Raw genomic sequence first — 12,124 nt, 5'->3', positions numbered from 1 at the left:
TTTTATTTTTCTGTTTTTCTTTTTTTTTTATTTTACTGCCAGAATTTATGTGGCCCGAGTGGGTATTTTAATTGCAAGCTAGGAGGAGCAGAGCAGCTCCGAAAGGCGACAGTTGAGTGGAGCACAAGCCGCTTATGTCCCGGCCCTGGACTGGGTACGGTTTCAAGTCCGGGTCCAAGTCCATCCGGTTGTCATTATGGAGCTGCAGGGCTCACGGTTCGTCGCCTTGTCGAGTACTCAGTACACAGGACGCAGGGCACAGCAACTGAGTCGACAATTAAGGCCCAAAGCCACCGCAGCCTGGCCAAAAACAGTGGGCCATGATGATTATTTTAAAGTGGAAGTGAAAGTGGGCAGTGGATTTTAGGTGTGGGCAGCAATCCCTTCAGCACTTTGAGCTGCTCAGCTGGAAAGGTCCGAGTGAAGTTTGAAGGACTTAACATCCTCTTCATTTGTGCTGTAATGTTCCCTATTAAATGTTGACATTTCGGGTTTGCAGCTTATCAGCAGCCCAATTACTCATTCAATTAATCAATGAGCAGCAATGAAAGTTCAAGAAAAGCAGCATGGTTGAGTAAGTATACTTATATATATAAGTTTCAGCAGTGCTCAGGTGTTTCCTTTAGCCTCAAGTTTCTTGTACCCAAGTTCATTACATAAATATTGAACTTACGTTGTATTATTTACTTTATTTGTTATAATTTTTAGTTTTCATGCGCTTGTTTCGCTTTTAGCAGAATAGAGATAGCTAATAGAGATTGCGATACGAGATGAACACGTTAATTACAATCGCATTATGCAGCAGCGTGCCGCAAGAAGTGGCGCTCAATTTTTCATGTCGACAGCCTGGCAGCCACGTTAAGGAATTGGGCCAAAAACAGAGGCCCAGAGTAATGAAGCGGAGCAAAAAGGCAGAAAAGCTGCAATTTGTTTTATTCATGCACATAACTTTGACTTTGGCTTTGGCAAAAGGCAAATGTGCACTGACAGGCAGTCGGCGAAAGTGCCGTCGTATGCAGAAAAGTTCGCCAGACTCCACCACGCCCATCTGCTCGGGAAATCCCGGATGGGGGATAGTCCGGAAGAGCCGTTTTCCGTACTCTGTACTCTGTACTCCATACTCCTTACTTTGCAGTCCGTATTCCGGAAGATGTATGGCTCTAAACGAGCTGTTGTCAGCCAGCTCGGCTCGCAAATCTGCTTTGGGCTTTTGGGTAATTTAATTTATGGCAAATCCCCGCAGCAAAGGCTGCTGCTCCTGGCCAGCAAAAAAAAAAAAAAAAAAAAAAAAAAAAAAAAATGCGGGAAGGAAAAACATACGAGCCACAACCTTATAATCAAGACGCAGCTACGTATGTCAGTTGTTCGCAGGGATTCGAATGGGGCATACCCAGTAGTGCCATCTACACTTGACTCGCACTAGAGGGTAACTGGCTGCCTAGTCTAGTTTGGGCTTTATTTAATTTATTTTATTTTACATACATACATAGCTATGCGGCGACTTTGACATGTACCAATCTCATCTGATGACAGGACAAACTACTCGCCGCGTTTCTGTGGTCGACGTGAGGATGAGAGGGGAATGGCAGGGAGGGGGAACTGATGATGATGATGATGGGTTGCTTTGGCGCTGCTCTTTTATTCATGACTCCTTATGCCACAGCGGCAGAAACTTCCACAACTCAAGGATATGGTGTGTGTGTCCTTGCTGTCAAAGTGCAACTGGCAGCGTCGAATAGTTTTGACAGAGGATTACCCAGTGAGAAACGGTTAGGTGACTAACTCGGCCACCCAAAAATAAAGACGGAATAAAAGTGGGTCATAAGATGCCACTCCGGGCGACAGCCGCCAGTTTGGCCAACTTATGGCGACTGCCGCTCAATTATAGTGTCCGTTAAACGATAAATTTCGAGGTCGTCCGCATCCAGGGAGTGGATCCAATCAAACTTGCAGATGTTCGAGCATCCACGCTCCTCCCGCGAGACTCTAATCAAATAGGTATAAATATTCACGACACGCTCTTGACCTGGCTGCCCGGATGTGAGCGTGGGTTTTGGCTGTGTTTGTGGATGTAGGTGTGGGTGTGGGTGTGGATGTGGGTGTGGAATTCCAGGATGGCCAGGACAGGATGATGTTGAGTAGCCAACGGCATTCGGCTGGTGCACAGACACAAACAGCTCAGTCGCTTGTTTTGATGATGATCCATTCAGCAGGAGGACGAAGGGGCAGGACAAAAGGTGCCGACGACGACGACGACGACGACGACGACGACGACGACGATGATGATGATGATGGGACGGGGTCAAGTGGTGCAAACAATCAAAACCGCACCCAAATTTCACTTTCGATGGGTGTGCGTGAATTGTGCGCCCTGGGGATTCCACACGCAGCCAACGAGATGGTCGACTATAAAGAGCTGATTAAAGGCGTCATGGACAATGACGATGGTGGCGAAAGGAGCAGCACTTGGTGGGTGGAAGATGATAACATGGATGCCACTTTGGAGCCTAGTTTACCACTAAACGGCTAATTGGGCGTGGGCCATTCCTTATTATCTTCATTACCATTCATTCGCGGAAAAGTTATTCTTAGTTTGAGCATATAATGTTGCGGATCAGCGAATCGTTGCTCCAATGAACTTGGCAAATGATTGAATATTCATAAACAGCCAGCCAAGCCACCAAATGCCATCCATTTGCCGGCCAACCAGAGAGCCTGATAAATGTTGGCGACCTTAAGTTAAGACAAATCTCCCAGCAGCAGTCGCAAATCGATGAATTTATCATAAGGAGCACTTCGAAGGACCTCTCCTGTTGATTGCTGTACGCCTCTTAATGGCGCGACGTCGAATTTTACAAGGACTTTTTCATCAAGCACTCGATGGTTTGGCAGACAGCTCAGCTGGGCTGTTAATTTATCCAGCGATGGAATGGATGCAGGAGGAGCAGAAGGAGCAGGAGGAGCAGGAGGAGCAGGAGGAGCAAAAGGAGCAGAAGGAGCAAGAGGAGCAAGAGGAGCAAGAGAAGCAGGAGGAGCAGGAGGGGCAGAAGGAGCAGGAGGAGCAAGAGGAGCAGGAGGAGCAGGAGGAGCAGAAGGAGCAGAAGGAGCAGAAGGAGCAGAATGAGCAAGAGAAGCAAGGGGAGCAAGAGGAGCAAGAGGAGCAATAGGAGCAAGAGGAGCAAGAGGAGCAAGAGAAGCTAGGGGAGCAAGAGGAGAAAGAGGAGAAAGTGGAGCAAGAGGAGCAGGAGGAGCAGGAGGAGCAGGAGGAGCAGGAGGAGCAGGAGGAGCAGGAGGAGCAAGAGGAGCAGGAGGAGCAGGAGGAACAGGAGGAGCAGGAGGAGCAGGAGGAGCAGAAGGAGCAGGAGGAGCAGGAGGAGCAGGAGGAGCAGGAGGAGCAGGAGGATCTGGTGGTTCTGTTGGTTCTGGCGGTGCCACGTCCGCCGTTTGCCGCCCCTTTGTTCCGGATGCGGTGGCTCCCGGCTGCTTATGGCACTGACGTGCCTGTGTTTTGCCCGTGCCAGTGTGTCTGCGCTTTGAGCTGCCGCCACGACACGACACGCACATTGCCACCGATGTGGAGGAGCCCAGGCTCCTGCAGATCCTGCCGTGGAGCCACAGCTGACAGCCGTTGGCGACGGGCGACAAGAGATGGGAGACAGGCGACAGGAGACAAGCGGGGATTATGTACAGCCAAAGCCTAAATAATGCGGCCTAATGTCTTTGGGCTGACACCATCAGCACACAGGACAATTGTCGGCTCCAGAGCCCCACATTCCCACATCCCCAAGTACCCACATCCCAACGCCCATTTGGGCAACTCTAATAATAAATAGAATAAACACAGTAAAATAAAATGGAATAACTTTAGTGCCTGCGGGCGGGGTCACATTTGTCGTTTTGATTGAATTCAATTGGAACAGCTGCCACATCCGGACTAATCAGCTAATTCCGGACATTTTGTAGCATCCACATCCATTTTGCAGATCCACAGCTGTTAATTACCATCTGTATTAAATTTTTATTGGCCTCCTTCTGTCGAGGATTTTGACCCACTAGGACGGAGGTTGTTGAACCAAACGCCACTGGTGAGTCCACTGATGAACCCCAATTGTTGCCGCGGATTGTCTAGCCTGGTGACCAAGTGGCCACTGGCTGCTCCTCGGGGCATCGACGTCCATGCAATTTGATTCGCATTTGTTGATTGTGCACTTGACTCCTTGTCTCCCATTTCCATTCCCACGCATCTTGTTGCCACATGATAATGACTGGGGGTTTTCCACTTGAGAGGCCACGACGGGGATTGGTTTTTAATTTGCAATCCCAGACGATGGACAGAGCATCCTTTTATTTTCATGTTGTCAACGCGAATCGTTGTCACACTTTTTTCGCCACCCCAAAATCCAAGTTTGCCAGAGATTTCAAGTTTTTTTTTTTTTGGTCTAACCGGTTGTTGGCATGAATATTTTAAGTCAACAATTTAATAAAGCCCCCAAAAATTGGATCAAGCTTTCACAAGTTTTCGGCGCAAATACGATTTCATTCAAAGTTTTTAGCTTCGAGTCGACGCTTCCGGTCCAAAACTGGGACTACGGCAAATGCTGCCGATTCCGAGTAGTTTGCCCTCCGGCTTTCCCAAATATTTACAAGTATACGAGTATGTATGTGTAGTTCTGGTTTTTTTGGGGAAGGCGGTCGTTCTGACCACAACAAAGTCAGAGTCAACAGAATAAATGAAATTCCAGTGCGACAAATTTTTACCAAGATTGAGTTGCTGACACAGTGGGGGGGGCGGTCGACACACATGCCCATCGGCCTGTATCGCCACAAGGACATCGTTTTAATATATGTATGTATATAAAAATGTACACATACTTCTGCCTGGCAGAAGTGAACTGGAACTGGGAACTGGGAACTCGGAACTGCTGAAATATGTGCTTGATCGACATGCCAGTTAAAGGAAGGCTGTCGACCTGAATGCTCATACTGTTCGCATGGCCATAGCTTTCCTGGTAATCAGGACCAAATTAGTATAGCTTCCATCAATTGGCATATGTAAATAAGTTCAGAGGATGAAGGAATGCATTTTTCTAGTCTTTACCCTTAAAGAAACATAACTTGTAGAACAGCATTCTATAGATAAACCAAACACGGAAAGAAATGCCCTCGATTGGTAAAGTTTAAGTCCAGAAGTTGCTCAACGTCGTTTGTCATTCTTACGTCACGTTGTAGGCATTTAGATGATGGTTTCTTCCGGAAGATACACACACTCACACCCACACAATTTTCGGGTTGCCGTTTTGTTTTACAACAGTTTTATGTGCTCGGCCCAAAAAAAATATATATTTCACACAGCCAACGAGTGAAAGGCAGCGATGCGGAAACGGAAATGGCCGAAACCAAGTCGGCACACTTGGCCAAGGCTCAGATTTGATAAAATGCGGCAACAATAGTTAGTTGCTACTTATTCGCGCATTTTGACGCACTTTTACTGCGCGTGTACGCAAAACTTGGTGTTACGGCCAAGATTTGTGTGAACTTGGCACTTAAGGATTGGATTTTACATCCGCACATTTACGAGCTTCCTTTTTTTTTTTTTCTGTTTTTTTTTTTTTTGGGCCCGCAGACCAATGTGCGGCTTCCTGGGACATTGACCACCAGCAAAACCGTCGATTCGGCCGCTTTGGGCATTTGACACAGGCCAGCGGATGCTTTGTGTACCCAGGGCCAGGGCGATAAATCAACATCAGAGGAGCATCATGGGCCTGGTTTTGGTACTGCTGCTGTTTGCCACAACATCAGGACATCAGAACATCAAATTCAACATCGACATCAAATTTGGTATCAACATCAAGTTCAACATCACTCAACAGCAACATCATCGTTGAAATGAAATCGTGTCGATATTTTTCACTGGCTTGCCGCCTTGCTTTTCATCAGATTTTCACTTTTCTCCGCACCATCCATCGGTGCTTCCATTTCCGTTCCATTTTCACTTCCCAGTGCTTTAATGTGTGCGTGTATATAAGTATATATGTGTGTGTTTCTGTGTGTTTGCGTGTGTGGCAGGACTTAAACGAGTTGTTGGCGGGATACAATTTATTTTCATTTATTGCGAGCAAATGGCCGAAAACTGAATGCTGAAACAGCCCGCGGCCGCGGCCAGCGAAAGCAAACAACCAAAAGCTGCATTCTTTCGGAAATATTTCACTTTTTTTGTGTTTTTTTTTTTTTTTTTATAAATTTATTGAATTTTTAATGAGATCCGCACACGGAGGCGGCCACACGAGTCGCGATAAATGGATTGCGGGCCACGCTTCAAAATGGAATGCCATTTAAATGTGCGGTTGGTTCCCTTAATTACTACAGCCCTTAATCGGTGGCCAGTAACTACAGTCGATGTTGAGATGGTCTTCATGAGAGCATATGTTTGCTGCAAATACATATGTACATATGCACCGCCCACTTGGCACAATTAATTTCGAAAATCCCCTGATATATCAATTTCCACATGTGAGGCCCATGATGAAGCCCAAGTGAGCCATGAAAAAAGAAAGAAAACAACAGAAATACCTTCACTCTTCTTGGCAAATACACATCTATAAAGATATATAGATATATATATATAGATATATAGTAGTATGAAGTATAGGAGTGTGCGCCCTTGGGGAAGTCGATTTTGATTTAGCCAACAATGCACACAAAGGCCCTTCTATTTATTATATTTACAATATAATAAATATTTCTGGCTACTGCCCACGGCTGGAAATGTCCTTTGCCACCGAAGCGGTAAAGCCAACGAGAAAATCAAAAAAAAAAAAAGAAAAACAATATAAAAAACCCAACGGAGAAGAACAAAGAAGGCTGCAGATGTACAAAAGCGTCAAGAGAAGCAGCTGAAATCAGGGTCAAGGAATGTTTATTGCCCTGTTTGTCTAGCTGTCGGCGGTGACAGTTTCATTAAAGTTTTTTAATGGAATCGAAGGGGAATCGAGGGGGAATCGAAGGGGAGTCGAAGGGGAATCGAGGGGGAATCGAGGGAAATCCAGGGAAATTGCAGGGAACGCAGTCGGATGGAAATTAACCGACTTGAACCCATTGGGGCAATGAAACAGATAGTTTCTTTAATTTAAAGGTGCCTATAAAACTATTTCCAGAAAGATGTGAAAAGTGGCTATAAAACCCATAGAAGGCACTTAAAATCCAACCTACTCACTTCTGTTTAAACTAAACTAAAATCAAAATCACAGTCGCACAATCAAAATCAAAAGCACAATCACAATCAACTTCAAATTGAATATAAAAGCGTTTATTGAATGCTCTTGGCCACGAGTAAAATTTCAATTGGCCAAATTTGGCGGGCTTTAGTGGCCAAGTTGTGCGGAGTTGTGCGGGTTATCAGTTTGCAGACTTAATTTCGTGGCAATCGTTTAATTGGCTTGTTGTCAGCACGTGTGCTTCCGGTTCGGGATCCCCGACCTTTAACTTCTGACATCTGACCTCTAACCCCCCCACCTCTAAGCGCCCATGCGAAAGCAAGGAAAACAAACTTTTTTTTTCCATTTTTTTTTTATTTTTTTGGCAATTGTTTGCAGAACAGCAGTCAGCGGCAGACAAAAATACGGGATTTGGATTTAAATATTATTAATACACAGCAGCTCCGCAACTCCAAAGTAGAGTGTGGAATGCGGATGGAAATGGGGATGTGGATGTGGATGTGGATGGGAATGGGAGATGGGGGATGGAGTGGGCTCATCCTGCCCAGCAGGCTGTTTCTCCCTGGGGAGGCCGCAATTATGCCAAAATTACAAACTTGTTATCTCATTTAAGGCGTCAGCTGGGAGTATTTTTGATTTCCCGGTCTGGAATTGAATTTGAAGCCCCCAAATAACCCCCTCCCCCCCCCATCTGTATACCCAAAATAGGTGCACACCTGTCGCTGTCAGTTTGGAAATATATCGGGCATTTTCATAAGCATAATTAAAGTGCTGTGCATGCTCAGCTAAAGAAGAAGGCCTTTAAGTCGAATTCAATCGGAAACAAGACATGGCAATGTTAAATATTCATGTTGGAAATGAATATATTTTTCAATGCATCAGCAATGGCAAAATAGTTGTAAAAGCTCAGCCTTTGATCGTCGCTATGCAAATAGAATTCTTTTTACTACAACCAGCTCACATGCTTTTGGAAGGATAAATGCTATTTCCGAACTGCAATGAATGTCGAACGGAAAAACTCATTGGCAAGCTCAAACATTTGGATATGTACATTGCACGCACTGAACAAAATAATTATCATGTTTCGAGGATCAACACTTTCAGGCAGACCAATCCTATTTGAATGCAAAGAAATTTAATTATAGAAAAGCTTAAAACACTTTATATGCCCTGGTATACATACACTTATTTTATTGATTAATTTTTTTTTTTATTAATTGAGATTTTTTGCGAGTGTAGCTGGCGATGAGCATTCGATTCGCATATGCCTAACGCCTCCTGTAGATCTTTTCACGTTGTGTATTCTGCAGCCGTGAGGACTTTTAATGAAAGTGGAACGCGAAAGAGCTCATGGTCCACCGCACAATGGATTTGATGAATCGCTCGATTCGTGGCCAACCGATTCCTGGCTCGCGATGGCAGCCAAGTCCCATGTGGCGCAGTGCATCCAGTTTAAATACAATTTGCTGTGCATAAACACGGCACAAGCCTCCTCTGTCCCCATGGAACTGATGGTGCAGCTACACGGAGCAAAATGAATAGCACATTTAATAGTTCGAATCAATTCAAAGATACAAAAATCTTATATCTAAATAGTATCTAATACTATCTTTTAGCTAAAACTACAAGATACCCAATGAAATTATGGCAAATTCGACTGTACTGATTGTCACATTACGTATACGCAGTGTTGCATTACTTACAATATATTTTCTTGTCTGTTTCATTTTGTTGATATCTGAAAGTTACTTTTAGTATCTACTACCATTTTAAAGCTAAAACTACAAGATACCCGATGAAATTTTGGCAAATTCGACTTGTCACTGCTCACAGTTTCAGTGATGCGCACATTACGTATACGCAGTGTTGAACTTTTTTTTTAACTATTTGCCATCGATGTTGGTGTGCTCCCTCCTGCAGCTCACTCCCCCCCCGTTGAGATCGGCAGCCAGAGTGGTGCTGCCCTGAGGGTCCTGCGCAGGATCGCAGTCCCTTTTTTGCGCAATCCCTTGCCCGTGTGGAGTCGCAATAAGTGTTGCAGGACTTGGGGCTTCATTTGGAAAGCGTGGCTGGTCACGCGTGCGGCCAAAAAGGTCCTACCCCTCCCCTTCCCCTCCACCACCCAATGACTCGAACATTGCGACCCGATGGCAACAAACGGCAGTCGTTAGGCAACTGGATGGTTATGGTGGTGGTGCTGGTGGTGGTGGTGCTGGTGGTGGTGGTGCTGGTGCTGGTGGTGGTGCTGGTGGTGGTGGTGCTGCTGCTCCTGGTGGTGGGCACTCTGTGGCTATTTGCGGGCAGGACCTTATTTACATGCTGGCAACAGATGTGGCCGGTCGGGACGCCTGACACTCGACCATCAAAACTCAATTACCGGACTGTGGATCCGCTTGAGGCTGACTTTATTAAATTTTCGGTTGTCTATTCCCAGGGTTTTTTCAAGAATGCGCACAACCTGACGGTCGAATTATTGGCCAAAGTTCTAGCTGCAAAGTCGAGAAAATATACAAAATAAAAGTTCATAAAAACTGGCAAGCCCTGCATGGAATTTGCTATAAAACACTACTTAATTGAGTTGAATAACTGACATTATATGCCAGCGCATATGTAGTTTTCGATAATAATAATAATGAATGCATTGCTTGTGTGCTTATCTATTGGCATATGAAAAACTGCAGTTCTGCTTGAAAGCTTTTAAAGTCAATATGTTCTACTCTAAGCATCCATTTTAATGGCAAAACAAATGGCATGTTCAACAGTTTTTAACAGGCTAATGCTTTTTTGGCTCTAATAAATGCGGAAATTGAGAAATTTGCTGCTCATCCAAATTCTGGCACTCGAAATGAATTTGCACATCGGAAATTGTCGAGAGCATTAATCTAAATGTTTTTGGCAATTAAACTCTTCAAAGGAAGTGCTGTTTAATCCGCTTAAAAGAGTGAAACCGCAAAATACAAAAGTCGCATTGAATGTGGCATCGTAATTAATTGGAAAAACTAAATCTGATGTAACTGACTAATCAGTTTGGATTTCGGTTTGGGTTTGGGTTTGGGTTTCGGTATGCATTCAAAAACCGACCGCAACCCGCTTTATGCATTCCCTTTTTCAGTTTCGCCCACCTAATCCGGTTTATAAGTTCACTAATAACATAGAATAATTAGTTCCCCGGACTTCTTGACTAACTTTTTTCGACGCCGTCAAGGCCACAAGCTGCACTAATCACTCTTGTCCACAGTTTGACCCCAAAACCCCACAACATCCTGTCATCCTTCGACTGGACTTCTGGGTACTTCTCCTTATTCTGGCATTATGCAGGACTTTAACACGCTTTAATGTTGTCATCGTGAAAAGTTAAAGCACACAGTGGTACATACACTGGGAAAATGTAGTTAAAAATTAAAAAAAAAACATAAATAGTTTCATTTGTAATTGGATTCAGTAGAGAATTTAAAGCCATTTGAGTATTCCAAGCAAGAAAGGGGTTTTAAATAGAACGAAGATTTAGTCCACCCCTGATTTCTGCACGTGTATTTTTCCGCAGCGTTGAGCGACAAATTTTCTTCCAGCTGTGGGCAATTAGTGGAGTCCTTCACAAAGCGATCAAATCAAATGCTGCGTGTTTTTCCCGCCTTCCCCCCTTCCACTTTCCCCTCCCTTTACCCATTTCTAACCCCATACCGGGGGAAACTGCGATGGCTTGTCCAATATTCATTGTTGAATTATGCAAACGTGCGATTCCCAACGCCAATCAGCCCTAATTACTCACGTTCGTTAGGCGGCACAATTGCAAAATGCGAAGTTCCAATTCCCCCGCGGGCACCTTTGCGTTTAATTGGCACGCATTTTGTTTATTCAAATTCGGCGTAAAGTGCGTAACATTTGCATTTGACGAACGAGTCGCAATCTCTGCCACTCGCACTTTAATTCGTGGATATTTCAGAGACACTGGCCCCACCAGCCGCATCCATTCATCTGCGTCTGGGTGGCGAAATTAATTAAATGCCCTTCCACCCAAAAGGGAATTCGCATTCGAGGCGTAGTCACCGGACACGCATCCTGCAGATGTCAATGGAATCAGGAGCAGGAACAGGAGGAGGAGCAGGAGAAGGACGACCTTACGTTGACGGATTTGGCCTGAGCTGCGATTTAATATCACCAAAGTGGCCCACCCGTGTGCGTCCTAGAGATGGCCACTGCTCCACTAATCCGTCAGGTAAAAACTATAACTATTCCAGAGCAAATATGTTACAACCTAACATTCCATTTGAGCATATGTATGGCGAACTTTTAAGGGAATTATAACTAGGCAGGATGCCTCAACTTCAAATGACTCTCAAAGATTCCCAGAAATCGGATGATAAATTTCTGTCGACAATTTGCAAAGCACTTTGGAGTTTCGGGAATTTATCGAAGAGAGGCAGGGCAAGCTAAACGAAAAGGATAAACTGGCAGCACTTGCGAGAGTCCTTCTGAGCTCGGTTGTCGCTCAAGTGGCATGCCCCATTCCTCATTCCCCAACCCAACAACACCCACCACCACCCACTTACTTGTGAGTGCAAGCCGTGTCCTTTGTTGCAACTTTCATGAGACGCATTTGCTTCCGTCTCTGCTGGTTGCCCCTGCCACACACATCCTCAGCAGCTGGGGCAACTATGCGGTTGCAACATTTTGATGCCTTTGAGCCGCCCATCCTGCCCGGAGCACAAATTATGCGGATGCACTGAAGCATGTGAGTGCTGACATCGAGTGGGGCCGCATTCCTGGCCAGGCACAGTGCCAGGCTAAACCTGCTGCAAGCCGCAAGCTAACCTGGCTATCCAAGTCGTCAGCATCCATAATAACAGCTGACAGACTTTAAAAGCTAATATATCAAGGTTTTCAAGTTTTCAATCGATTTCCCCAATGGA

This window comes from Drosophila yakuba, chromosome X (assembly GCF_016746365.2).
Source record: "Drosophila yakuba strain Tai18E2 chromosome X, Prin_Dyak_Tai18E2_2.1, whole genome shotgun sequence".
Lineage (NCBI taxonomy): Eukaryota > Metazoa > Arthropoda > Insecta > Diptera > Drosophilidae > Drosophila > Drosophila yakuba.
Note: the sequence above shows the minus strand (reverse complement) of the source record.